The 26425-nt window shown below is 40.0% G+C and overlaps 1 long non-coding RNA gene and 1 pseudogene across 2 annotated transcripts; one reads left to right on the top strand and one right to left on the bottom strand.

Annotated features, from left to right (window-relative positions):
• Positions 1 to 1539: 1539 nt before the first annotated feature.
• The window catches only part of LOC130693968 (synaptojanin-1-like), an 81166-nt pseudogene continuing 56280 nt past the window's right edge, over positions 1540 to 26425 (bottom strand).
• LOC130693979 (uncharacterized) lies at positions 20005 to 21923 on the top strand. 2 transcript variants are annotated; one of them, XR_009001845.2, is made up of 5 exons: positions 20005 to 20471; positions 20530 to 20687; positions 20768 to 20957; positions 21032 to 21296; positions 21439 to 21923. It is a non-coding gene; the product is annotated as an uncharacterized LOC130693979 (long non-coding RNA). The 2 variants fall into 2 exon arrangements; XR_009001843.2 differs by having other exon boundaries at positions 20530 to 20957.

Below are 26425 nucleotides of genomic sequence, written 5' to 3'. Positions count from 1 at the left end.
TTGGCTGGTATTTGTAATACCAACCAAATTATGGCTGCTTGAATGATTTTTTAAACCACATTCGTTTTCAATTTGTAGCTAACTACGCCACAATGCTGATGTTGGCTGTTGCATTTCAGATAGCTGGAAACGCCATGGGTGGACCAATAGGTTCGTCTTATTCTGGATACTATACTACCCCGTCATCCTAGTATACCACCAAGATCGTGACTACTACACAACGAAGAAGACCAAGTATTACACGACCATACAGGCTGCCCCTAGCTAGTGCACCGAACCCCCAAGTACTACATGTCCAAAATCTGGAATACTACACCAACACCTATACTGCTCAAATGTACTGCACCCTAACCACCAAATACTACTCTACTCCAAGTTATTACAAAGAGTTTCCAGTTTACCACATGACAACATCTGCTACTGCAAGCTACTACACCGATGCTCCCAAATACTACACAAGCGTACGTTTAAGTGTAAGATAATTTACTCATTCAGTATTCGCAGGACGTTCACAACATGTACACCTTTCATTCGATGAACTTCATGGTGTGAATTTTGTTCGTGCATTTGCTTCATTTATTCAATGCTGCTGCTACGTCCCACGAGATAAATTTAGCCCTAGCAAACTGTAGTAGCGGGATTCATACGTTTTACTGAGGTTTTTTTTTATGGATTAGTGCCGCTTAGATTTGGACTGTCCAGAATCTAGCTTTTGCGATCAATCGCATTTCATCTGTCAAATATGCCTGCCATGCCAAAGTCTTTTAAATGGGGCAATAACTACTGAAAAATGATTGTGGAGATCTAATTTTTAACTAAATGGGTAAATAATTCAATTCCTTGTGGAATTGCAGAATTTTTAAATGTGTGTTATGTAATTGTACGAGCGTTTACGGAGGTATTGAATTTCTCTTAGATCTGCTTTGATGTAAATAAATTTCTGTCATTAGATCAGCCATAGGTATTTAAACTATTGATCTAGCAGCCGAAACTGGCGCAAGTTGCACACAAAACTTTCTGACACATTGGACGTCTTGGTGTACTAGTAGTTAATACAGGTTTGTCAAATGAACTAGAATAAAAAATTTTAATAATTTTGAACTTAGATACTTAAATTTATTTAGGAGATTGGCGCTTGCAATTCCTAGTCTTGGCTACAGGTTGTGTTTCTGTTGGGAAGATTGGGGTATCTGCAGTTTTTCGCATCTATCAATAGACTTTTATCCCTCTGAAGGGGCCGCAAACAGTAGAAGAAGAATGGGTGACTGAGCGGCTGGAGCTGTTTAACTATGGAACATTCTATTTCCTCTTGTCATCTGGGTAAGACCCAATTGATGCTACATAATGCATCCATAAGCTCCAACAGAATCGTGGAACAAAGAGGAAGAACAGAAGGGGATGATTCACTTAGTGAACTCTTCCAAGCTGTCCAAAAACGCTATTGTGAGTCGATGCCTCATACCGTGATCAACTATCACTAAGAATGCAAGGTGGTAACCTTGCCCTTTAACGAGCGAGGCGAGCGCCGGCATAGATAGATCGTGTACTGTTATGCAAACAGCGTGATCATGGTCATAACCCAGGACGAACTGTCTGTTACGGTCGTGCAGAACTAAAACAGAGCGATCATAGGTATGTCATAGCCTTCATAGACATAGAAATTTTTGCTACACGCATAGAAAAAACTCGATGGGTCTTGGAAGACGTGTTGGGAGGATATGCCCATCGGATGCACTTGACGATCCAGTAGCTTTTCATAATTTTGGCTAGCTTGTCTGGGTCGTCCTTGTAATGAACCAGTAACATGACAGCGAGATCATCTCGTTGACGACGCGTTACTTCACAAAGTAGAGCAGAGGATGGTCCGCCTCCGATACATTTGCCTGATTTTTATGCATTACATTGCTGATTTTCTTGACTATTTTTATTTACGATATTGTTACCTTAAATCCTAGGGCAGACACGGCTGCTTCGAAGCGAAAGAGTCCAAGAGTCTCGTCAGCAAGAACTTGCTGTGCTCCTGACACAGTGACCAATGCTTCGTGATATGATGGTATGGTCGTAATATGCCATCTGGTAATTCTTCAGCTTTCTCACTCAATCGACAATTATGGATGACCTGTGAATTAAAACAATAGATTGAATATCTTGAACAATTTTAAAGAAAAAATATTTAATTACCTAAAGGTATTCGTTTCAATAGTGTAACCAACTCAGATTCTTGGTGAGCCAGTTCACTTCTAATGGTTTCGTTGTAGCAGGTGGCCGTGCCAATTCCAATCCAAACATTTCTACCCTGAAGGCAAGATGGTAATAGTCGCAATTTTCCGCCAAAGCTAATTTGATGACAAGCAGGATTCGTCTTCATTTTCTTGCCATTCTGCGTGATGACAGGAGGCAACTCAACCATCAAATCGGGTGTATTTGCTAATAGTTCTGTTGCCAATTCTATGCCCAATTCACAAGCTTCGGAACTATGCCCATGAGCGTGAAGTCCCTCCGCACTTGCAAAGAGGATCTCCAGTGGATCATCGAGTGGGTTTAACTCGCCAAAGACTCCACCGTTCCGGTTAGGAACGGTAACAACGCAAGGCTCTTGTGGCACGGCACCTTGAGCTGCTGGTAAGCCCATTGTTCTAGATTCTCGAGGACTGGCAGACAAACTGGCCATATCGTCAGTATCTCGTGAAGATCCAGCCACCAATCCTGATCCAGGCAGGAGTAGCACTCCACTGCTGGCTTCAAGTCGTGAATTCTTTAAACGTGCATCAACTCCCAACCAGTCCGAGTCAGCATCAAAATCTTCAGATGATGATTTTTCTTTATCTGTCAAAGTGCAACTATCCACCGCCAAAACTTCCAGCTCATTGGTATCATAGCCCAGAGCCGGATCGTCAATGTCTTGGCGGGTTAGATCCCGCAGACCTGAAGGTACTGCCGGCTCAAACGCTTCGACTGCTGGATCGCCTTCATTTTCGCAGAAATCTTCGATGCTAACGCTGCTTCTATTTGCCCGCTTGATCTATTACTCTTTTCGGCCGGACAAGAGGTGATGCAGGGTGAAATCAGCCAATCCTTTCCCTCACGTGACGCATGTCGTCCATAGCCTGGGCATAATCGCTTTGCACTACCGCTCGTCTTTGGAGCATGTGAACGGGTAGGTCATTGGTGATGACGGCCGATATGAAAGCGACCATGAGCCTCTGTGTGTCGAAAGCAGGTAAAAGGACAATGGTAAAGACGGTGGCCTTGAGTGTAAGTAACACCGGGAATGGAGTAATCGTCCCAGTTAAGATAACGAGCTTCAACTGAAGGTTTGAAGCCAGTAAACACCTCAACTTCTGCTTTTAATGATTGGCTAGTACGACGAGGTGTGGACGGTTCGGCACCATTTCCGCCAGCAACATGGGGTGCGCCATGAGTAGCACAGATTGTTAACCCTTTGCTTTTCGTGACCTTGTCAATGACTTTGACATGCCATTCGCTGAAATGTTGACGAAGTAGATCGCGTTCTTCTCCAGAAAGGCCTGGATTGAGTGCAGCCAATCGCTAAAGGATAACCACTTCGTCACATAAAGAAGAGCAAGCGTGCTCAGAAGCTTGCGATTGGCTTCCCAGGTTGCTTGATTTGATACCGCTACCGTATCCAGCTGCACTTCCATTGTGTAATGCCACCTTGGTGTTAAACCACCAGACCATAATCTAAAATATAAAAGAAGGTGAATTTAACAAACACTTTGTACCTATTGCTGTTAATTGTTTATCACTACCTGTTCACACGACACAATCTCTTCCGTTAAAACCCCCAAACGTGGAACGGCATTGCGGTCATGGCGTTTGAACAATTCGCGCGGACGATGGAAAGCAAGTTCCACGTGCTTTCCGGCTCCCGACCCCTTAATGGGCGCAACAGGCTGCTCCATTCAACCGCTGCGAGGGGTGCAGTCGAGCTCAAGTAATTTACATCACTTATGTATGAAAACTAGACCGTTAGTTTCCTATAAAACTCTTTTTTTTTTAAATTAATAATAATAGCGTTTCTGGTCAGCTTGGAAGGGTTGACTAAGTGAAGCTTCCCCTTCTTTTGCACCGACCATGTAGAGACCGAGTAGATTCACGGTAGCTGTGTCATGATAACGCTCTTGCATGAGCTTCAAATGGCGTTCTAGAGCTGGTGAAGAGGCCTCGGGGCCGCGTGAGAATCTCACTTTGTGCGACCCTACTTGAACTCCTGGTTTCAACGTACGGATTTCAACACTGCCACATGTAACTCGTAACAGCCAGTGAGAAAAATCAATTCCATAGTGTTGCAATGGTAAGTGCAAAAGCCTGCCAATTTTAGAGGATCATTTTTTAAATTATAATTGTACAGTGAACCAGCCTATAGGGAATATCTACCTATTCCAGAAGAATCTGTTGTCTGTTCCACGATTCTGCTGAAGCTTTTGGGTGCATAATGTAGCATCAATTGGGTCTTCACCAGATGACTAGACGAAATAGAATGTTCCAGAGTTAAACAGCTTCCGAAAGCTCGGTCACTCTTTCTTCTTCTACTGTCTGTGGCCCCTTCAAAGGTATAAAAATTGTTTGATTGATGTGAAAAACTTCAGATTCCCCAATCTTCCCAACAGAAATACAACTTGTAACCAAGACTAGGTATTGGTAAGACAACGTATATTACAAGGGCCCATCTCCTAAATAGATTGAACTATCAAAGTTCAAAATTATTTTCAATTTTTATTCTAGTTCATTTGACAAACCTGTATTAACTAGTAGTACACCAACACATCCCTATGTGTCAGAAAGTTTTGTATACAACATTTTTACTATGTCAACCTCAGCATGACCTAGCAAATATTTAGGAGTTATATGTGCAATTTTGTTGGTTTGTTTTTTAGCTTTTTTGTGAAAAAAATTAGTTTCATTACCCAAAGCAGCAATAACTAAAGATTCAAAGAGAAGGGCTTCGTCTCGGTTCCGTTGTTAGAGCAAAACACTGTCCGGTCCCTGTCCATTAATTTTATGCCAAATCTTGTAACATTTTCCCATAGCCATTTTCGTGATCTAAATTTCAAAATACTACCTGGTCGATTGTATTTAGAATGTCATTAGCTAATGTGCGACTTCGAATCAGTTAGCACGTCAGGTGCAGACTTGCCGTTGCGATTGTTTTTTTGATTTTGATCGCCGATCCGATCTTCACTGATTGATTTCGATCGGCGATTCGATCTTTTCCAAATGATTTGATTTGCGATAAAATTTCTGCGATTGCGATCATTTTTTAGCGACATCTGGCGGTCGAAATTTCAATTAATTAAAAACAATTTTTGCTTAATAAAAACTAATTTGAACGAAATGAGATCGCGAATAATTATCGTATTATATCGTATTATTTCTTATTTTCTCCTATCACCCATGCCTCAAGTTAATACGTATTCTATTTATACCAGATAAGATAACATTATGTTTAATGATAGTGCTATTGAAGACATCAATAAAAAAAATATTGCAAATCTGTAACCATCGTCTCTTGTTTATTTGAATTTCAAACAACATTAGCTCATTGATTTATTGCCACTGTTCAAAAGCTGAAGAATTAACTTTTAAGAACAGTAGCATCTCAAAGTGTTTGTCACTTAATTTCAGTCGTTTGGGTGAATAAATTAGACCCGCTTGGCTAAACAATCTTTCGACTGCAGCTGAAGAAGGCAGGGCCACATTATATCGCCTGAAAAAATAATCAAAGACTTGCTTAATAGAAATGGAAAGAAAGAATATGACCTACTTGTAAATTAATGTCATCGTCGGATATTCCTTCAACTGGTCCAAATTGTGGCAGAAATTGAAATATTTTTCCACTTCATCATTGGTTTGCTGTACTTTAATCTTCTTCGTAAGGGACGCAAAATAATTTTTCTTAATTCTTTTTTGGGGACTGGGATCCGACCGTGAAGATGATGTTCCATCACTATTCTCGTCTGAGCTGTAAATGTATAAAAACATGTAAGTTAAGTACCATACTTTAATGCAACATTCACTAAGACATTACTTACGAATCACATTTTTCAAAAAACCCCTGCAAACGGCGGAATTCACATTGTAGCAAAAACTTCGCACGGCAAACATCTTCTTCTGAATCTAGCCAGGACAATTTAAACATGGGATTGGATATCGCAGCCAATCTCAGCTCGTTGTCTGCAAACATAGTTTGAAACCTAAATCAGTGTAAAAAGATTATTATGAGCTGGATAATACAAAATGTAAAAAGTTACCTAATATGAATAGCATCCAATAAGCTCGTCAATAAAGGCTGACAAAGAATAATGGAAGCATCGTCTTTGAGCGTTTTCAAATTGTTTATCAAAACCACAAGAGTTGGCAGTAGGAATCCCATACCCACATTTTTTTCCGCCTGTAAAATGTCCAGCGCTTCTGCCACCGATTTCATGATGGAAAAAACTCGTTCAAAAAACGTTCTTCACCTTGTGTGATAGGCGTGATGTTGAAATCTTCAAATAATTTTCGCATTGCACGACCTTTTTTGTTGTGAAGTCGAACAAAGCAGCAGATTGCGGAATATTCCGAATTCCATCGCGTTTCGTTTTTCAGCACTAACAGCCTACCCAAGTGGCGAATGACAGTGTCGGAATTCAAAGAACTGGAACTCTGCTTGTTCCACAGCTTGTTCAGTTTTTCAAATGCGCCGGTTTTCAGTTTTAGGAAATTGTAGTCTTGAATTTTTTGGACATCTACTTTGGAGACCAGATTCAATAGATGACAAGCGCATCTTCTGTGAACCGGAAGGGTCGCGTTAACAAAAAGTGATTCCTCCGATTCGATAAAATGGTCGTCCAAGATTTCAGCCAGCTCTAAGAAAATCATATCTTCATCTTCTGATTCACCATCAAAGAATTCATCTTCTTCTTCCTCGGAAGTCTGGCATTCATAGTTGGGAAGTGTTGATCTTGCACCCTTTTCCTTGAAACATTTGATGAAATTCGATCCATTGTCGGTTGTTGATCCTCTTAATTTTCCTTTCACTTCGTATTCCTCGTGTATGGATTCAATTACTTTGGACAACACATCAAAGGTGTGATGCCCAATAATGCGACGGGTGGCAAGGCACGCGCTTTTCCTTATTAGGGATTCACTATCGTACCAATGGATAGTTTCGCCGAGGTAGGATCTCCTTCTACACGTCCAAGCATCCACAGTCGTCGCCGCATCAGTGCACTTTAACAGCGCATCCTTTAGCTGCAGTTTCATTGCATAGTACTTAGTTTCCAGCATGTTAGTGAAAAATGTTCTTCCCCGCAACTGCAAGTGCGGTGCCAATTTCGAGATAAGTAACTGAAATCCTTTTCTTTCGACAATGTGCAGCGGGCACACGTCTTCGATGAGGAAATTCTGAATAAGAGAGAATATTAGTAAAAAGTTAAAAATTGAATTATGTGAACAAATTACCATCACATAATTGTCTAAATCACTTTGTTTTGAAAGATGAGGTGTACTCGTACCACAATGTATGTATGAGTCATCCAAGTTTTCCTTTTCTTTTAAGCTGTTAACAGCTACGCTCCACTTGTCTTCGTGGCCGAGTTTATTGTCCGGATCATGTGACTAGAAAAATATTATTAGATGTAATAAAACTCTTCAAAAAACCTACTCAATACATTACCAAGAAATGCCTTTTCGCATTGCATCTTGTGTTATGGAAAACCATAAGCAGTTTTGGAGATCCTTTTCTAATCTTCTCCTTGCAGCCTTCCATTAGGCATTTATACATACTAGCATTTTTTCCATGTGCCACTCGTACAAGCTCGAAATATTCACTAGGCAGCTGAAGTCTTTTTTCTGTTCTGGTATAGGGAAAGACAAACAAAAAAGAATGTTGGAAGAGCTACTTGAAAATAAACAGCTATGAAGACGTTAAATTGAATACTCATTAAAACTTTATCTATGTTATTCTAAAAATTTTTGTTTTTACCTTTTATTGTAATCCAAACTTGTGTTAGAACTCAGAACTTCTCCAAGCTGACGTTCTGACATTGTATGAGTTTAGTGACCACTTCGCAGAAGACTCTTCACAATTGGTAGGTATACCGTCAGAGGTTAATGATACTACGTCCCACTGCAACATAGTTAAAGTATAAGCTTTGATACTGTAATCATGTAATAATAGTATCATATTACCTTAGAAAGAATCCTGATGAAATAAGTTTCAAAAAACCCACAATGTATACAGCACTGCACAGCCTAGTCAGTCAACACCTCTAGTCAGCAACTATATTGTTCTTGAAACTTCTTCGCAAACTTTAAATTTTAGTCAATTATATATACACTATCAAAATTATTGCATAATTACCTTCAAGATGTGAAACATGTGTTCAAGATTTGAAATAGCGTCATCACCAACTAAATTTTACAAGCTCTAGTACTGTGAATGAGGGCTAAACAGCTTCCTCAGGCAAAATGTTTCACAAAAATTTATATGAGTTCTAAACTCCTACGTTTGGTGGCGCAAAATTCAATCGGAATCAACGATCAACGAAAAAATCAAATCAAAATCAAATCAAAATCAAAATGAAAAGATTTGATCGTCGATCGTTTTTTTGATCGTAATCGGTGATCGAAGATCGCGATCGCGGCAAGTCTGGTCAGGTGTGATTCCTTCTGCTCAAATCAATTGAAATCAGCTGTGATAGTCCAAATGGTACCGTGTTTATTGTGTATACTTGGATCGTTGAACGCTATGGCGAGGAAATCACCGTGGAAATCGAGGCGCCATCAATTGTGGAAACCACCACCGGAAGGGTTTTCGCGGAACAAATTTGATGAAATCGTGGAATATTGTCGCGTCGGAAATATTCGATTCGTCACCGCGGTAGCGACAACAGCGCTAGGATGGAAATCCCACCCCAGTTATGGCCGTCCTTTGGAGCACCACCCTCGTCGCCGGATATAAAAGGGGCGACTTGGCACACCTGTTTGGCTTTTTGATTAATTGGTTAGGGCAGTTAGTTAGCAGCTGTGTCATTAAACCTTCTGGTGAAATACACATTATCTTTTAATCTGAAGCACAACGTCTCTATCTTGGTACAAGATCCATGGCCGTGACATGGTGGAGATGCAGGGTACCACCTATTAGGCTGAGTAAGGTAAACGCAATTGTTGTTCTTTTCGCACGGGTCTTGGGAAGTTTTTGAATAAGGGACTTGGAGGCAGGTGCTGTTTAGGGGTCCTTGGGAAGTGTGGCCGGCCGGCTAGAAAGTGCCTTAAATTGCCGTGGTACAGGACCACAGACCTGGCCGATTTCCTTGATTCGCTGTTAGTTTGAGACCTGTCCGAGTAAGTTATGGAAAGCGCGTAGTACAAGCCCGACAGGCCTACCATTGGGTGGGAGAGAGAGACGTAGCTCGGTGCATGAGTACGGATCCGCCTAGGCAAAGCAGGCGTTTACGAGGGTTAGCCGGGTCCCCGATAAGCGAGGAAGGACAACGCAACGATGGTCTTGACGGAAGTCAGGCGGAATCTCTAAAGAGAGTTACAGAAGTAGGGGCACAGACTGCCCAAGCGATCGGCCATACCTTTCCGAGAAGAGGAATCGTATCACTGAACCCGATCGGAAAGTCGAACGCGAGGACAAATTCTTCAGAAGTTGGGGCATAGACTGCCCAAGCGATCGGCCATACCTTTCCGAGAAGAGGAATCGTATCACTGAACCCGATCGGAAAGTCGAGCGCGAGGACAAATTCATCTTGTAGGTATCGGAAGCTTGATCAGGAAGCAAGATCGAGAGATAGTGGTGTAGGAGAACAAATGTGTATTGATCCGAGGGAGCAACGGAAGATAGCCGAAAAGCAAGGAACCTTTTAACGAGTGCTCAAGGGAAGGAAGAGATAAGGGGTTAAACGATTTTTCTGGAGCTTCACCGCTCGTTGTAGCACCAACGCTTGAAATAGCCCAGCGTGCTGAAATTAGAGGAAACGATGGACCCCCCGCCCGTGTACCTGCACAAGCAGGAGGAGCCGCTCAGCGTGCACCGGCTCAACCATCGCAGTATCGTGAAGTACCAGTTTTCCGTGGAGGACCAGACGACGACGCCGCTGAATGGATAGAACGTTTCGAGAGGACCGCCAATTTTAATGGATAGGGTCCCGCTGAGAAAGCGGAATACTTTGGATTATTCTTAGAAGGCACAGAAAAGGATTGACTAGCTTTTCAAATAGGACAGGTGGTCTGGGACGACGTTGCTCCGCGTGAAGCCGCGCCTGAGAGGGAGGCCAAAACCAGGATAAGGGGCCTACGAACCCGATTTTTAGAAACATTTCGATCGGATGATTTCGACCGTTATCATAAAGCTAGGCTACGTAATCGGAAGCAGGAAGCTTCGGAAACAGTCGTAGGATATTTCTATGACGTGCTCAATCAGTGCCGTAGGTTGAACCCTATGATGCCTGAAGCGAAGAAAATAGATTATCTTTTGCGTGGGCTTAATTAGCCTTTGAAGCGAGACATGACAATTAAACAGCCCCGGACGACAGATGAATTTTTGAGGGCACTCAAATTTATACTAGGGCGTATGAGGATTCAGAGAAGCCGAATCAGGCAGTTAATTTTATGGGACAAGCGAAGGATCCTATTCCAGCCAGGCGAGTCACGTATAATGACTACGAAGAAAGGCGAACTCCGTTGAAACAAGAAGCCTACGAGTCCGACGCAAAGCGAGACAGCACGCGCCCAGGGTCGCATGACGAGTTAAAAAAATTAATACGCGATATGGCAGCTCGGATAGAAGAGCTGGAACGAGGCACTAAACAATTATGCCTGGGAGGGGGAGGAGAGAAACCTTCTCGAACAGTAGACGGAAAACCAATCTGCTACCGATGTGGAAGCTCCGGTCATATTGCTCGTTTTTGCGAGACCAGCTCGGATAATACGAGACCACGATCACCAACACCCGATCGGGAAGGAAGGGAGGACGAAAGGGGACCAAACGGACGTGATGGAAGCCGGCGAGAACGTGAGGACATGAGAAGAGACTGAATAGCGTGGTTGGAAAAGGACACTAACTGGCCACGCCATCTCTTGGCTGGTCGGTGAGTATTGATACTACGAGCGCTAGATGGCGTTGCGGCGGTCCCAGCTTTTATTCATGGAAAATGCTTTTATTTACTTTATTCCCCCTGATAAATGAAGTCAATATCGTGTAATTCCTCTAACCCTGTAATCCCTCTACCCCGTAACACAAATATTAGATTTTAGACTTCTATTTTCCTGGCACACGAGCGCGATCGGGACGAGTCGCGACTTAAGGAGGGGGATGTCGAGTCGGAAATATTCGATTCGTCATCGCGGTAGCGACAACAGCGCTAGGATGGAAATCCCGCCCCAGTTATGGCCGTCCTTTGGACGGCCACCCTCGTCGCCGGATATAAAAGGGGCGACTTGGCACACCTGTTTGGCTTTTTGATTAATTGGTTAGGGCAGTTAGTTAGCAGGTGTGTCATTAAACCTTCTGGTGAAATACACATTATCTTTTAATCTGAAGCACAACGTCTCTATCTTGGTACAAGATCCATGGCCGTGACAATATTTATCATACGGATAAGATGAAGAAGAAGAGCAAGAAGGTGGGGGTTCCCATCAGTTATCTTATAATAATAGAAAGATACAACTAGACAATTTGAAAACTATTTATATTTTTTAAATCAAAATGAAAATTCAAACAAAGTTCATTAAACGATTTCTTACGAAATTCATTTATTGACACTAAAAACGAATCACTGTTCGGGACTCCCGCAACTTCTTGCAAACGCAGTTTTCGTGCAGAAAGACACGTATAAAGCACTTGTGTGTGCCTCTGCTTATTGGAGCCGTGGTGGCCATCTCGTGATCCAGTTGTGAGTCGCGGTTCACAACGCATTGCGTCACCGTTACGGTTCCCGTGAGTTGACTTTCATCCTGCTACGCCATATGGGGTGTCATCGGCATGCGTCTGGAACAAACTCATGTAATAAGATGCTAGGCAATATTGAGATGTCTAATCATCACGATATGCCTTCATACGGTGAAGAAACAAGTAAAAGGGCCTCTCGATGCGTTGACATTGAGCATTGAGAACCTAACCGGATTTACACTTCTTCCTTGACGAACAGTAAAGCTTGTTCAAAGTATCTGATGGCCTATAGACTAGGCTTCTTTGGGAGGGATCATCAAGTTGATAGTATCAGCTTGGTGGTGTTGGTTGATTCTCCTGTTAGAAGAAATCTACCCTAGTGGTGATGAAGTTCATCTACCTAAATTAAGTCACAGATGCTTTGGATGCGGGGCTTTAGTAGTTACGTAACGTAGCCTGTTGAAGTCAAGGAGCACTTTTTACCACTATGAATACAGGGCCTTGCGTTAAAAACCCGTGCAAGTTCAGAGACGGGAAACTATGTATTTTACGACCCTCCTGTTGTTTAAGCGAAAGTCTATCCTATTGTGGAGTTAACAGAATAACAGTCGGTAAGGATTACTACGATGCTAGGCAATATTAATATGTCTAATCATCACGATATGCCTTCAAACGGTGAAAAAACAAGTTAAAGGGGGGTTTGAAGCCAATTGCGGAGGGCAAATATTTCCCTTTTTATCACTTACACACGATGTAAACCTTTTCATAAACTCGAAAGAATCTGATTTAAATTTTGTTCCTATTACATTTTAGTTGTCAGAAACTCAGTGGTCGACAATCATGACTTCCATTCACCTCTGGGCTATTCTAGTTGCCCGTTTGGGACATAGTGTAGTATTCAGCAGCCTTTGTGCTGTAGTAAGATGGGACAACATAAGTTGTGGTGTAGTAGGTAGGTTCCACATAGTATGAAAGAGCAGCGTTGCTGTAGTAACTTGGGGCAGCGTAGAATTTCGGGGCTTCAGTGTAGTAGGTCGTCTCAGCGTAAAAAGATGGAGCAGCTGCGGTAAAGTATGTTACGGGCTACGTAATACTGGGCGCCTCTGCAGTGGTGTAGTACAACGCACTTGTCGTGTAGCTCGGAGCAGAGCAATATATTGAGGCCTCAATGTAGTAAGCCGGAGAAGCGTAGATTGTAGTGTAATACTACGAGCGCGAATAGCCATTAGTATAAGTACACTAAAGGACGAAGAGGCGTGTAACAACGAGGGATACGAGTGAGCGAACCAAGAGGTAGTAGAAAATAAAAAAAAGAACGTGATAAAGTGGGCGATACCAGTGAGCGAACTAAAAGGCAATGGGAAGAAAAGTGGGATATACGAGTGAGTGAAATAAAAGGCAATGGGAAAAAAATTGTGCGATTCCTCCTATAGCTGGCGATTGAGGTAGGGTTTAATAGTCGTTTGATTTTTAGTTGGGAGGAAAAGGAGGAAACTTTCGTTTCACAGGAAGCCAGTAAATAGAAGAAGGTAGATATGGCGTAATACAAATCTATCTGTTTAATGTTTAAGGCGGCTAAAAGTATCCATTATGGGTGCATCTTAATCACAGAGGTAATGTAAACGAACTGCTCAGACATGGTAAAAATGTAACGTAGCTCAATCCCAGCGGTAACCTTTCGAGGTTGAAACTGAAACGTGAGACAATATGACAGAAAAAAAAAAGAAAAAGGGATAAAAATAAGGCAGCGGCCATCATTATTATCATATTAAAAATTATTATCATTATTAGAAAAAAACAAGAGAAGGAGTAAAGTAATAAAAAACGAGATTACGTCATAGCTGTTTTTCATAATTAGTTTATTTCAGCAAATTCGCTATTTAATACCAAGGTTTATTGAAAGAGGAACCTTGGACTCTACACTTGAAATTTTAATCGTAAACCGATAATCGAACATGAACAACAATTTTGATTAGTTACTATATTAAGCACTTTTTTAAGTGTTTATCTCTCCGTCCGTTTCTGCTCAATATCCAGCATGGTTTCACATCATGTTGCACCTACATATAATTCAGTCGTATCCCAGTACTCTTCCACAACAAATCAACGCCGAGCACCCAGCTTCGACGCAACAACCCAATTTCATGAAGAACTAAATAAAATTTCAGACGAACACGTTTGCTAGATGCTATTAGTTTTATATGTACACGTTTTTACACCGAAAGCAACAGAGGCGTAAGGCATAGAATAAATGACTTTGAATTATTTACTCAACTGAGGTTTCATTAATTTAGTAGATCTTGTAGCCTTTGCCGTTGAAAGGGATATGGACAGGGGCGACTGGAAGTTCGTATTCGTGGACGGGAGAAACGGGCAAGTGTTCTCATTTGGGCTTGAAACCGGCATCATCAGCGGCCCAGGTCAAAGTGAATTTTTGGCCTTCAGGAGAAACCCAGTAAGAGGATCCTTTATTGGTGTTGCCTAGGATTTCACCGTACGATTCTTTGCCGTAGGAATCGTAGGTGATTCCTTCCATCTTTTTCTGAACCTCAGACTCTCCGCGGGTGGTGTAGTCAGACTGGGCATAGCTATCGGCTGAAATAATAAAAAATTTTTAATGGTTATTTTTAGTTCTTAAAATGATGAGTATAAAGTATGAAATAGATTCACCTCCATTGGCTGCTGCCATCGAGATTGCGCTCGTCAGATTGGCTGGTGATGGTGATACCAGCGTATTTGTTATCCTTGTTGTAGCTGAGAGTCAGGCTGGTCGCGAGGCAATATGTACTACTTAGTACATAATCGCGCCTGCAGTTTTCTTTATGGGGAAAGTGTATGTTTTCACCCCTAGGGCTTTGATTTGGTTGCTTTAATGGCTAAACCGTTAAAGTTAAACCAGTTAAACAAAAATGCGTGTAGCGCATGTCTTAATTTTTTCAAAGCGAATATTATGAATTAGGTTTATATAAATTTATATTTATAATATTATGATAATGTACATAAATGTTACAATATAATAAATACACATATATACAGTATATTACAATTATATATATATATTTATACATACGTACAATTATATTTATATATTTATACATACATACAATTACAATATATATATTACTATTATATATATGTACAATAGTTATGGTAATTGAAATAAACGAATATAAGAGAAACAATTTTTTTATTACTTGTCAGCAAAATTAATTATGATATTCGCTGATTTAATATATAAATAATATAAATATAATATAAATCGATAGCCCTTGGTAAGGGCTATCCATTTTTAGATAATTGTAATCAATATTTTCAAATCGAAAAAATCTTAAACGCAAAATGCGTTTTTGTTGTTTTTCGATCTAAGGTTCTAATGGACGCAACCGATAAAACAAAAAAATTGATGTTACACTTGAACTTTTTCGTTTTCCGAAAATTTAACATAAGTTTTATAGAATTAGATAGCTCTTGATAAGAGCTATCGATTGATGCAAAATTTGTCAATTTTAACTGTTTATTTTCTTCATAAATAATTATTAAAGGATTTCATGATTTTAGAAAGGGGAGGGGTGTGTGAAAAAGACGAAACTTTGCATTGATTGTTTGATGCTTAATCTTCGTCAAAACAGGAAACCATTATAATATTTTTGTTCCTGGTGATTGAGGAACAAGTTGTTCTAAACGTTTACTTTTAAGATGCTATATTTAACCCCAAAAATTACGTTTGAAAAAGTGGTTTTTGATAAACCATTATGGCGGCCATTTTTTTACCGCGCCAAGTTCAAATTTTAAAAAGTGTATATAAGTGTAAAAAATTTTAATTATACATATTTACATTTTGTTTGTGTCTAGAAAATTTCAGCATTCCGTCTTATATTAAAAATTAACTAGATAATTTAAATAAATTTATTTCATGGGTTCTCATTTAATTTACAATTTTAGGTGTCTTTTTTCACATTCCGCATGGAAAACCACGTTTTATCGCGACTTCCGCGTGGAAAAGCTCCAAGCAGACAATATTAAAAAAAAACAATTGACTAACGCCCTGCGCGTTTATCATTTACCCCATAAGAAAAAGTGCATCTGCAACTATGTACTACTTAGTACATATGTAGTGAGACCATGTTGCTGAGAGTAGGATAAGCTGGTGCGGGGTAGGCTGGTGCAGGGTAGGCTGGTGCAGGGTAAGCCGGTGCGGGGTAGCTTGGGGCAGGGGAGCTAGGAGCCTTGTTTTCCGGCTTGTAGCTGGATGGAACAGCGGCAGCGACGGCCAAGAAAGCGGCGATAATAAACTGCGAAAAAAGCTTTTCAATAAGCTATGAAATTGTAAATAAAAGAAAAATTTAAAGAAATTATATTTACTAGTTTCATGTTGAGAGCGGGTTGAAGAGTTGAACAACTGATGTCTTCAATCACCTTCAGACGGCCTTATATAGTCGAAAAAATATTGGGTGTCTTTCATTTTCATTTGATTTCTTTACTTAGTTTTTGAAAGCGGCGATCACCGCCTTGTGGTGGCTAAATGATTTGGTTTGCATTACAGGTCATGGCCCTTGTAATGCAGTGATTGTTTTCGATAAGTAGAAACCTAACACAATTTGCTGATGATTTTCCTTCAGAATTGTCACATATCACCACCGACTGATGATTTAGGAATTGAGCAAATTATCGTTCGTCAACCTGATTTTAGTAAGATAAATTATATTATTTGTATTTCATAGACACTGACGTGTGAATACTCCTATAACAAGATATTGATTTCTCATCATCATAGACCAGGAGACAAAATAAATCCTTCACCAGCCAAACGAAATCAAAAATACACTGTGGTTAAGGGTAAAAGCGAAAGTAAGGTATTTTATTCAACGCCCAAAACCTAATTTGCTCTAGCGAAATCTAGCTGCCAAAACAACTAGGTCAACTGAATGCTCTTTGCCTCTCACTCAACTATAAAAGTCCAGGATGGAAGGACTCAGACCATCAGTTGTTTATCAAAACCTCCTAGTACAGCATGAAGCTCGTGAGGCATTTTATTGCTTATATTTTCCGAAAACTAAAAATTTTAGATATTTATTTAATTAATACATTGGACGACAGTTGTTGTTCGCTGCCGTCTTGGCTATTGCCGCTTGCTTATATTTTCTGAAACAAAGCTCCTAAAAATTTTACCCTGCATCAAAATTCATACATTGGACCTCCTTCGCTGCCGTCTTGTACAAAGTCCTCATGAAGCATGATAATGCCGCTTTATTTAATTAATACTAAAAAAGATATTGTACTTTGCCTATCCAGCTACCCCACACCAGCCCAGCTTTATACATTGGACGACGCTGACATTAGCTACAAACACCAACAGCGCACTTACCAGCTGCCGTAGCCAACACCCCACACCAGCAGCTACATGGAGGATAACAAATCATGGCTGACATTACAGTCACAAAGAGACTATAGATTCTCATATTTCAAAAACATTCCAGCCTAATTTTCCCAGTACAAACTAACACAATTTGGTAACTAATTGCCTTTTACATGCTCAGAAGAATATAGGAGTCCAATTAATTCTTACCTTTAAGTCAGCTAGCCAGTCTGACTACGACAACCGTGAAGAATCTCAAGTTTGCATGGAGCGTAATAACAAAGAGACTATAGAAAGGCTCATATTTCAAAACATGAAATTTTAACCCACAGCTACGGCCAGTCTGACTACACAACCCGTGAAGAATCTCATGCTAGCCGGATGTTTCAGCTCAACAAGGGATCGTGAAGAATCTCAAGTTCAACAAGGCAAGGAGTCGCTTACCATGATTCTTACGGAAAGGCCACCTACGAAGATGATGGGCAACATCCAACAAGAAGCCTACGGTACGGAAAGGCCAACTTCATGGTTTATGCGTAATAACAAAGAGATCTTCTCACTGGATTTCACCTGAAGGCGAGAAATTCACTTTGACCTGGATCGCTGATGATGCTGGATTCCAGCCCAAAGGTGATCACTTGCCCGTGGCCCCCGTCCATGAATACGAGCTCCCCGTTGCCCCCGTTCACATCCCCTTCAATGGAAAGGGTTACAAGATTTACTAGATTTCCCGACACGTGATTGAATATTTAAAGTATGTCCGATAATTTTTGTATATCTCGTTAATCGCAAGTGTGGTGTAAATATAAATGCAATCAATCTACCAGGTGCATTTTGGTAAATTTCGACAAGCACATGAAGGTTACATTCAAGTTTAACCATCGAACATTCATGGCATCATGCCAATAATCCAATACTATTTTATTTCTGTCAGATAAGAAAGAAATATTACATTTTTTGAAAGCTGAAAAACCTGTCTTTCAACTCTTTCTAACCTAATCTAACGTTTTAATATGGCAAGACTATTCATCTACAATTGCCATTTGTGTTGTCATTTTGCTGCATTATTTCTTCATAACCAACTGCTCAAAGATGCTTTGAATCTTGTTAATGGAATCCAGAATCCGTATTTATCGAGTATTGTATCCCAAAGTATTGTTACTTATCTGCATTGCAATCAATTTTTCGCCACATACAGCAAGCTTTTCCGCTATGCTCAACTTAAACGTTTTCATTTACGTATTCGAATTGATCTAGGATTATTAAACTAACTGTGTGATGTAGGTAATGGCCAAACAAATTCGGCCCGCTGGCACCCGCTCTATATGCCGGTCGGTACCACCAAACTGGCTAACATTTCGCATAGACAAGTGTGCATGCTTTTTTGTTCCCAAACCAAAAGTATTGCTGTTCTCCGTTCTTTGTCATCCCACCATGAAAAGTCAACACCGTTGAATTGCAATAGGGCACTGATGGAACCGTACTAGACGATTTAATTAAAGCAATTGAAGAGAAGTGTTGTATCTGAAATTTATTTTCGAAACAAAATGTACCGTGATGGATTGTTGGCATTTCGCGGATAATGAGATCAGTGCAGCAATTTGTCTGCTGGATGCAACGTAGTTAAATGGGTGGCCACGGGCGGCCAAAAAAAGCATCATAACAAAGGACGGATAATTTCACTTTAATTCAATTTTTTTATTTTAGTTTCGGGGCAGCGTAATATTCAAGCTTGTCCCGCAGGGCATCGCGAAAAGGCGGTCGTTTCGGGGTGAAAAACATACATGCTTTTCAAGCGGGGTGGGTTTTCGGGGCAACGGCGGGAACCCCGCTATTTTTCAAAATTATGCCATGGTGGAAAAATGTTCAACAAACAGAAACAAATGTACTATCAGCACCAAGTTTAAAGTCTACAAGAGTTATGAAATTAAATGAATTTTTTCATTTGGTAAAAAAAAATATTGTTTTACAAAGTTTAAAATAAAACTCATATAAGAATGCATGAAATGAATTTGACAATGTCCTAACGGGTTTTGTAACATTAAACTGCTCTATGGAAGGAACATTAAAAGTAATTCGAAAACACATTAAGTTGGGCGTCCATAGCCGAGTGGTTATGGCGTCTGATGATCATCAATGACCCTAGATGAGGCTTAGAGGGATTGAAGGAATGTACATGGAAACATGGGACATGGAACCTGAACTTGGGGCGCGAGTCTACGGTCGATGATCACATTTTTTCGAATTAATGGCATTTGAGAAATAAAATAAAACAAAGGAAAAAGCAAAATGTAAAATTAGCAATTCGACGTAATTATTTTATTAATAATTAACAATAACTTCCGGTAAATTACAACGTTATGTCCGTCCAGACGATCGCCAGGGCCAAAGGTTCAAATCGGGACCCGCACTAAAACATTTTTTCAGCTTCAATTTTAGATTTTATTACATTTTTAGGTTCGTTGTATGTTTTCGATTCATGGAATGGCTTTCTAGAATATTTTCAGCTTATTAATTAGTTTTAACAAAAGTTGAAAGATGCGTGCTTGTCTTTTCAATCTGCCTCGTGTGGGCATGAATTGTACAATACTAACAGGTTAGGTAATGTGTGTATTAAAGTTAATAGAACCCCGCCTTGATTTTGAAAATTAGAGAAAATTATTTTCATTATTTGTGGATCTGGCAACGATTTAGGCTTCAAGCAGACGATGAAATGCGTTATGAAAGTAAACAAACCAACGAACGCCGAACGGAAAAAGGAGAATTCTTAGTTGGCTGGTGCATTCTGCCGTTGTCTGTTAAATAATAAAATCAAAACAATTTGCTGGAGTTTCTTAAAGTTTTGTGGTGCCTTAAGTACTTTTCTTAGCGTATAGTTCTGTGAAATTTTTTTTCATTTCTTTTTTTTTTTTTTGAGTATCTTTGTAGTTTTACCAAAAGAATAGTAATTTTTCTTATTATATAGATTGTATGATTTTCTTACGCCTATTATCGGCCTCCATTTGTATATACACATTTAATTAGGCAATCGTAGGAGCACAGAGGGCGTCGAAATGACGTGCCACATCCTGATGCACACAGACAACCTGAAGAGCAATAATAACACATCTAATTTCTTTACATGAAAAGGAAAGGCAACACAGATTAAGTGTTGGTTAATGTGTACTAAGACTTGTACTAAAGTGTACGAGAAGCAAGCAGGAAATTCCTATTCAGGTAGTATACAATTTGACTTAGAAATCTTTGCATTTCAATTTCTGCAATCGTATTTCAGTTTATTTTGAAAATCAATCGCGTCATTCGCTTCCGAAGTGGAAAACAACTTTAATATGCACAGCACCTTTGACGTTATTCACCATCGTTGTTGACACACAGAACTTCTTTCTACTAGAAACTCGAGATGGTGTTGAAAACTCTTCTAAACCGTTTGGCGTAGCTATTCATAAAACAACAAAGCCTTTACATTATCTTTTCCCAGTTTCTTATGGCAACGGTATTGTTTTCTATTGTAGCGCTTCATCGTTGAAACTGAATCACGCGTGATTGCAAAGATTTCTAAAGGGACCCTATTTAGCGCGTGAATGAAAACTATAACACCAGGTATTAACATCAATAGCAAGTGCTTCATCACAAAACGAAACTCTAGAAAAACAAAATTCCAACTAGTTGGAATGACTCGACGGCATCCGGAATGAATCACAGGTATAGAATTTAAACGTACTGTACAAGAACAAATTAAACTAGGTGACGCACATTGAAAGCAAATTACTAATTAGGTAGCTTTGGAACAACATGTTGGCGGATAGTTTTGACTAGTGGACACACGCAATTGCGCTACTGATGCTCATTATTCATAGCCATTTCGTGCCATTGGATAACTACACCATCGTCAATAATGACGAAATCGAAACAAAAAAAAGGCGGTGAAAAATGATCATTCCGCAACGTTTATGAATGACGAAGAAAAAGAAGAAATATAAATACTTCTGTATACGCGATACATGGGTTTGCAACGATGCTGGAAGCCTCACAGTTCTTCACGTAAGGAATGATATTGAATTAATAATTCTTACTGTTGAACCTTTATTTCTTTTCAGTAAGTTCTAAGATTCGCAGCAAATAATCTTGAATATAATTTCATTATTGTCGATATTACATTTAAATCAGCATTCGTTTTTTCTAGGCGCTTCATTCGCTCGCATAACAATGGTTAGTGGGATGGGGAAGATAATTATGCGTTTCTTCGATATTTGAAAATGCATACGACACGAGCGATTAGAGGTAGTGTAGGAATAGTGGTTGTTATGTCAGAATGAACAGGTGGACCCTCTGGCCTGAAAAGACGAATCAGGATGATAGAAAACCTTATAAAACGAGGTCAAATCGAAGGTAGAGGTTAGTCGAGTGAACATCTCTGACACAGTATAGTACTAGCAGTCTTTCAAATACCAATAGCTGATTTAATATAGTGTCTTCCAGTTCCAACCTGCAATCATGGGTAATGTACACACTTCAACTTGTTTAATGATTTTAGTTAATGTGATGATGCAATTGTTGATTAAATTGATGTTTGAACGAGGTGAAATGATTCTTTATTGTCGTTTTAAGCATTTCAATGTCATAATGGAATTATGAAAATTAATGTTTGTTTTTTTTTCGTCAGGTTATGATGGCATTATGCTGCTACTAGCTGTCGTCTTCTGATGACTGGATCGACTTTAAGTGTGCCGATGGGTTCATCTTGTGGATACGGTATCTATTCATACCAGACAACCACTGCTGTGTCGTATTACGCTACGAAGGCGGCCGAGCACTACACCACGACATATGTGGCCCGTACTTCCTACACCGATGCGCCCAAGTATTACAGCACCAAGGCATCTGAATACTACACCACTACGTATGCAGCTCCGACTTACTATACGGAGGCCTTGAAATACTACTCCGCACCGAGCTATTACACAGAAGCGCCAGTGTATTACACAACAACATATGCCACTCCAAGTTACTACACCGTAGCTCCCACCTACTATACGCCTCTGACTATTACACGACAATCTACGCTTCCCCGCCTACCACGTACGCTGTCCCAGCTTACTATACTGAGGTTCGCATGTATTACAAGACGGAGGGTCCACGATACTACACGACGAAGGCTCCCGAGTACTACACCACCATGTACGCGGCACCAAGTTATTACACTGAAGCTCCAACATACTACACAACAACATCTGCCACTCCTAGCTACTACAGCGAGCCACCAAAGCACTATTTCCAAATACTACACTACCACTTACGCCGCTTATATGTCAGTAATGTGAATGTGCGAAGGAATCTAAAGATTTCCGAAGGAATACCGAAATCGCGAGTTCAATCCTCACCTGGAGCGTTGGGTTTTTATTTCTATCTCTTTACGAGGATTGTAGCTGCCTGCGATCACCTGATTGAACTGTGTTACTTTGGTAAAACTAGCAGACAAAATGCTGGAATACATCTCCTGAAGTTGGAAGTTGGACAAAACTCTTGTGGAAAATGGATACAAAGCACTGACTGTTCATTCAATTAGCAAACGTAGTTTCAATTACTTTCCTCTATTTCATTAAACCTGTCGGGATCGGGCAGGTTAAAAATAACACATTCTCCAGGCGAGCATCGAACTCGTGGCCTCGGCATTACTTAGAGAATCGTTCAATCCCGAAACACAATGAAATTACTGTCGCATAAGTTCCATTCGCCAACCAGCTGCGCTACTGGAAACAGAAATACTAACCTCAAAAGTGGTCCTTTAAATGTATCCGCTAGTGTATTAATATAACCAGAAGAAAACGGACATATTTGCGCTTGGGTCCTTACGATAGTTTGTGGAATAAAGGCAATGATATAAATAACCTAGACCTGACCCAAATGAAAAATTTGCGGCTTGCAAATTGGAAGGCAGGTATACTTTTACAGCCTCTGTGGCCTAATGGATAAGGCCTCGGCCTCCTCACCTAGGGATTGCGGGTTCGAGTCCCGCCAGAGGTTAATTAACTTTCGCTGTATTGATTAAGCTTACCCGTATTAACAGTCTGCCAACATTAGTATTATCTACAGCTTCATTGTCTTGATTCTTGGGTCTGAGTGATGCATTTCCACAGCATAACCTGTGTAAAGAAAACAAAAGTTTGGCTCGTACGTTTTTCAGCAAAGCTTTTCGGTTGCTCTTTGCGTAAAAACGGAAACTACTTTCGTATCGTATAGCCGGATTGCTTCTAAAAGCCAAGGCGATAAATGAAAACTATTTTTGGTGGTAAATGTTTATCATCAGGAAGGTGCGTACTGCCTGACTTTGTTTTCAACCTCATACGAAATACTAACGCGAAACCACATCATTCGAGCTCCGTAATCGTGAGGCATTAGAATATGCTGTACAAGGATTTATTGAATTTATTCTAGTTTGTTTGCGTCTCAAAGAAACTTCATCTTTAGAGCTTTGGTGTGAACGACACATTTCTATCGATTGCATTTCTTCGATTATCCTCATTTACAAGTGATTTCCAGCTTTTATCGTGCGACCAGAATCTTTAAAAAGATCATGGAATGGTCTGATTTGTTTTTCACAAGAAAGTTGGGCTTCAAAATACAAGCCCGACATTATAAGCCCGACTTTTCCTTATTTTTTTTATATTTTGATAAGAAAATATGATATAACTATTAAAATACAAGATTTATATTCAAAATTCAATGAGGATCACGAAAAGTGACTTAATATTTACTTGATACATACATTTTGTGAGTTATTTTACATTTGGATAACTGTGGAATCGGTTCAATGCACACCGGCTGTCCGGGCAGTCCACCTTTAGCAATACTGCGGTGACAACCTCTATGAAAAATGTGACGAAATTTCAGCCAGTTTACATATTAAAATATCAAAAAACGGGCAGCGGAAAGCCTATAGCAAGCACACAGTTGCACTCAGCATGGCTGTATTCCCCTATGCAGAGTTTCACTCAATTTGTCATTTTTTTTAACTTTTCATAAATTTTTGTTTCATAATGAAGTCGAATCGTATTCTACACAATATTTCGAATAATGTCCATTTATTACATTTACCAATTGTTATTTCATTAAATATTTGAAATGAGATAGTTGGCGGAAAACTGCATCACGGCGTTATCAACTGTGTTTCGGGACCCAAGTCACGGTACATAAGGGTTGTAATGCAACTTCACAAGGTAGCGGCACTTCCAACGAACGGGTGTTGCACTCATCCCAGCATTGGGCTTGCTAGGCGGCATTTGTCACTCTACGTGCAGTTGGCATGGCTCGTACAGGTGGCGGCCGATACCAGTACTATCCAACCAAAACTGGTTAGAGAGGTAAGAGCTGTCATAACACTTACGGAATCCGAGGTAAAGAAGTGGTAGCTTGTTGGTTAAACCTCCACCTCCAACAAGGTGGGATAGGCAGTGATGACCCACTTCGAAACTCGAATACTCGGTCTTGAGGATCTATCATGAATATCAGTCATGAATGAATATCATGAGGATAGCTTAGCATGGAGGAAGTCCGCTTTTTGAGGGAGGTACAAGGGGTACAAAGTAGCTTCCATTTTATTTTAATATATTACATATACTATTAGAGATAGCTTTCCCGTTAAAACACATTAGCCGAATATCTACGCTAGAACTCTTAAAAAACAACAACAACTAACTACGCAATGGTGGGGAATCAGGAAAAATTACGCAAAAGAAATGGAACAGTGCAATGAAGGATTCCCACCATACCCTGTACCTGTACCTCACCCCCATCGCTGCCGTATTCCACCTGTCGTGATGGCAATGGAGGAACGGGAATCAGAATAAGTTATCTCAAGAGCAGCAGAAATGAAAACAAAACGACTTGGAACATCCTGAACAGTTTTCCGTAGATGAGCAGAGAAGCAAAAGGTTTTAGTAGAGCAAAAGAAAGCCGAAAGCGTTTCGGTGATACCGAAACAAGTTCCAGTAGGTGTACCCCAACCGGTGCAAGTTCCAGCTGTGCAAACGAAACCGGAACAGGTTCCAATAGAAGAAAAGAAACCTGAAGACGTCCCGGTTATGCGTACGAAGCCATTTGTTTTAGGGAATTCATTTTCTACCAACTGATGATGGGAAGTTTTAAAATTCGGAAATCACTGATCCTCCTACTGTCTCTTCTTGTTGCATAAAAGCGCTCTCATACCAATAGTTAGATGTGAAGATCTTCAGCTCCAGTTTATTAGATGACAAAAGACGGTAGGGGAGGTAGGGCGTTGTTGGAACACAAAACTTATTTTTGTTCCGTACGATTACAAAAATCGTCTAAGTAAATTAAAAAATATATAGATTTGTAGCTAGTTATCTCAGCTACATAACAGTATTTTTTTTGGGTAGGTTCGGCAAAGTTGAACATCTGCTATGTGTAAAAAACTGGAGGTACCCCAAGTTGTTTCAATTGCCAATTGTACTCGGCAATTGAAACAGGGCTTCTGGGCAATTGAAACGTGGGTTTTCCCATAAGAGAGCTCCCTGTTTTATGAAGAAACTAAAATGACGATATCTCAGAATCTGGGATACGTATTTTGATGATTTTTTTACAGTAATATAAAGAATTTTAATCTTTATTTTTTAAGATATTTTATAACTTTCTATAGTAACTAAATATTATTTAATGATTTTCGGTAGTTTTCTGAATTAGGTTCAGAACCCTGTTAGTAATCCAAAGAACGGTTAATAGTATGGAGATCAAATTTTTATTATCGAATATTGCATGTCCAGCTTTACATCATAACTGTTGTTAAATGCAGACTTGCCGTTGCGATTGTTTTTTCGATTTTGATCGCCGATCAAATCATCACTGATTGATTTTGATTGGCGATTCGATTTTTTCAAAATGATTTGATCGGCGATAAAATTTCAGCGATTGCGATCATTTTGGGGCGAAATCTAGTGGTGGAAATTTAAACTAAACTGTCACCATTTCAAGTGATTGCCGGAGAAATAGGACCTGGAGAAATAGGACCCGGAGATTTAGGACCCCAAAATAGGACCTGGAGGAATAGGACCCGGAGAATTAGGACCCAATCATCAATCATATTTTGAAGGGTCCTATTTCTCCCTCATAAGTGTCCTATTTCTCCATAGTAATGGTCCTATTTCTCCTTGGGA

Source organism: Daphnia carinata, unplaced genomic scaffold (genome assembly GCF_022539665.2).
Source record: "Daphnia carinata strain CSIRO-1 unplaced genomic scaffold, CSIRO_AGI_Dcar_HiC_V3 NW_026453017.1, whole genome shotgun sequence".
In the NCBI taxonomy this organism is placed as follows: domain Eukaryota; kingdom Metazoa; phylum Arthropoda; class Branchiopoda; order Diplostraca; family Daphniidae; genus Daphnia; species Daphnia carinata.
The sequence above is the reverse complement of the archived record's forward strand: the minus strand, read 5'-3'. Positions and strand labels throughout refer to the sequence as shown.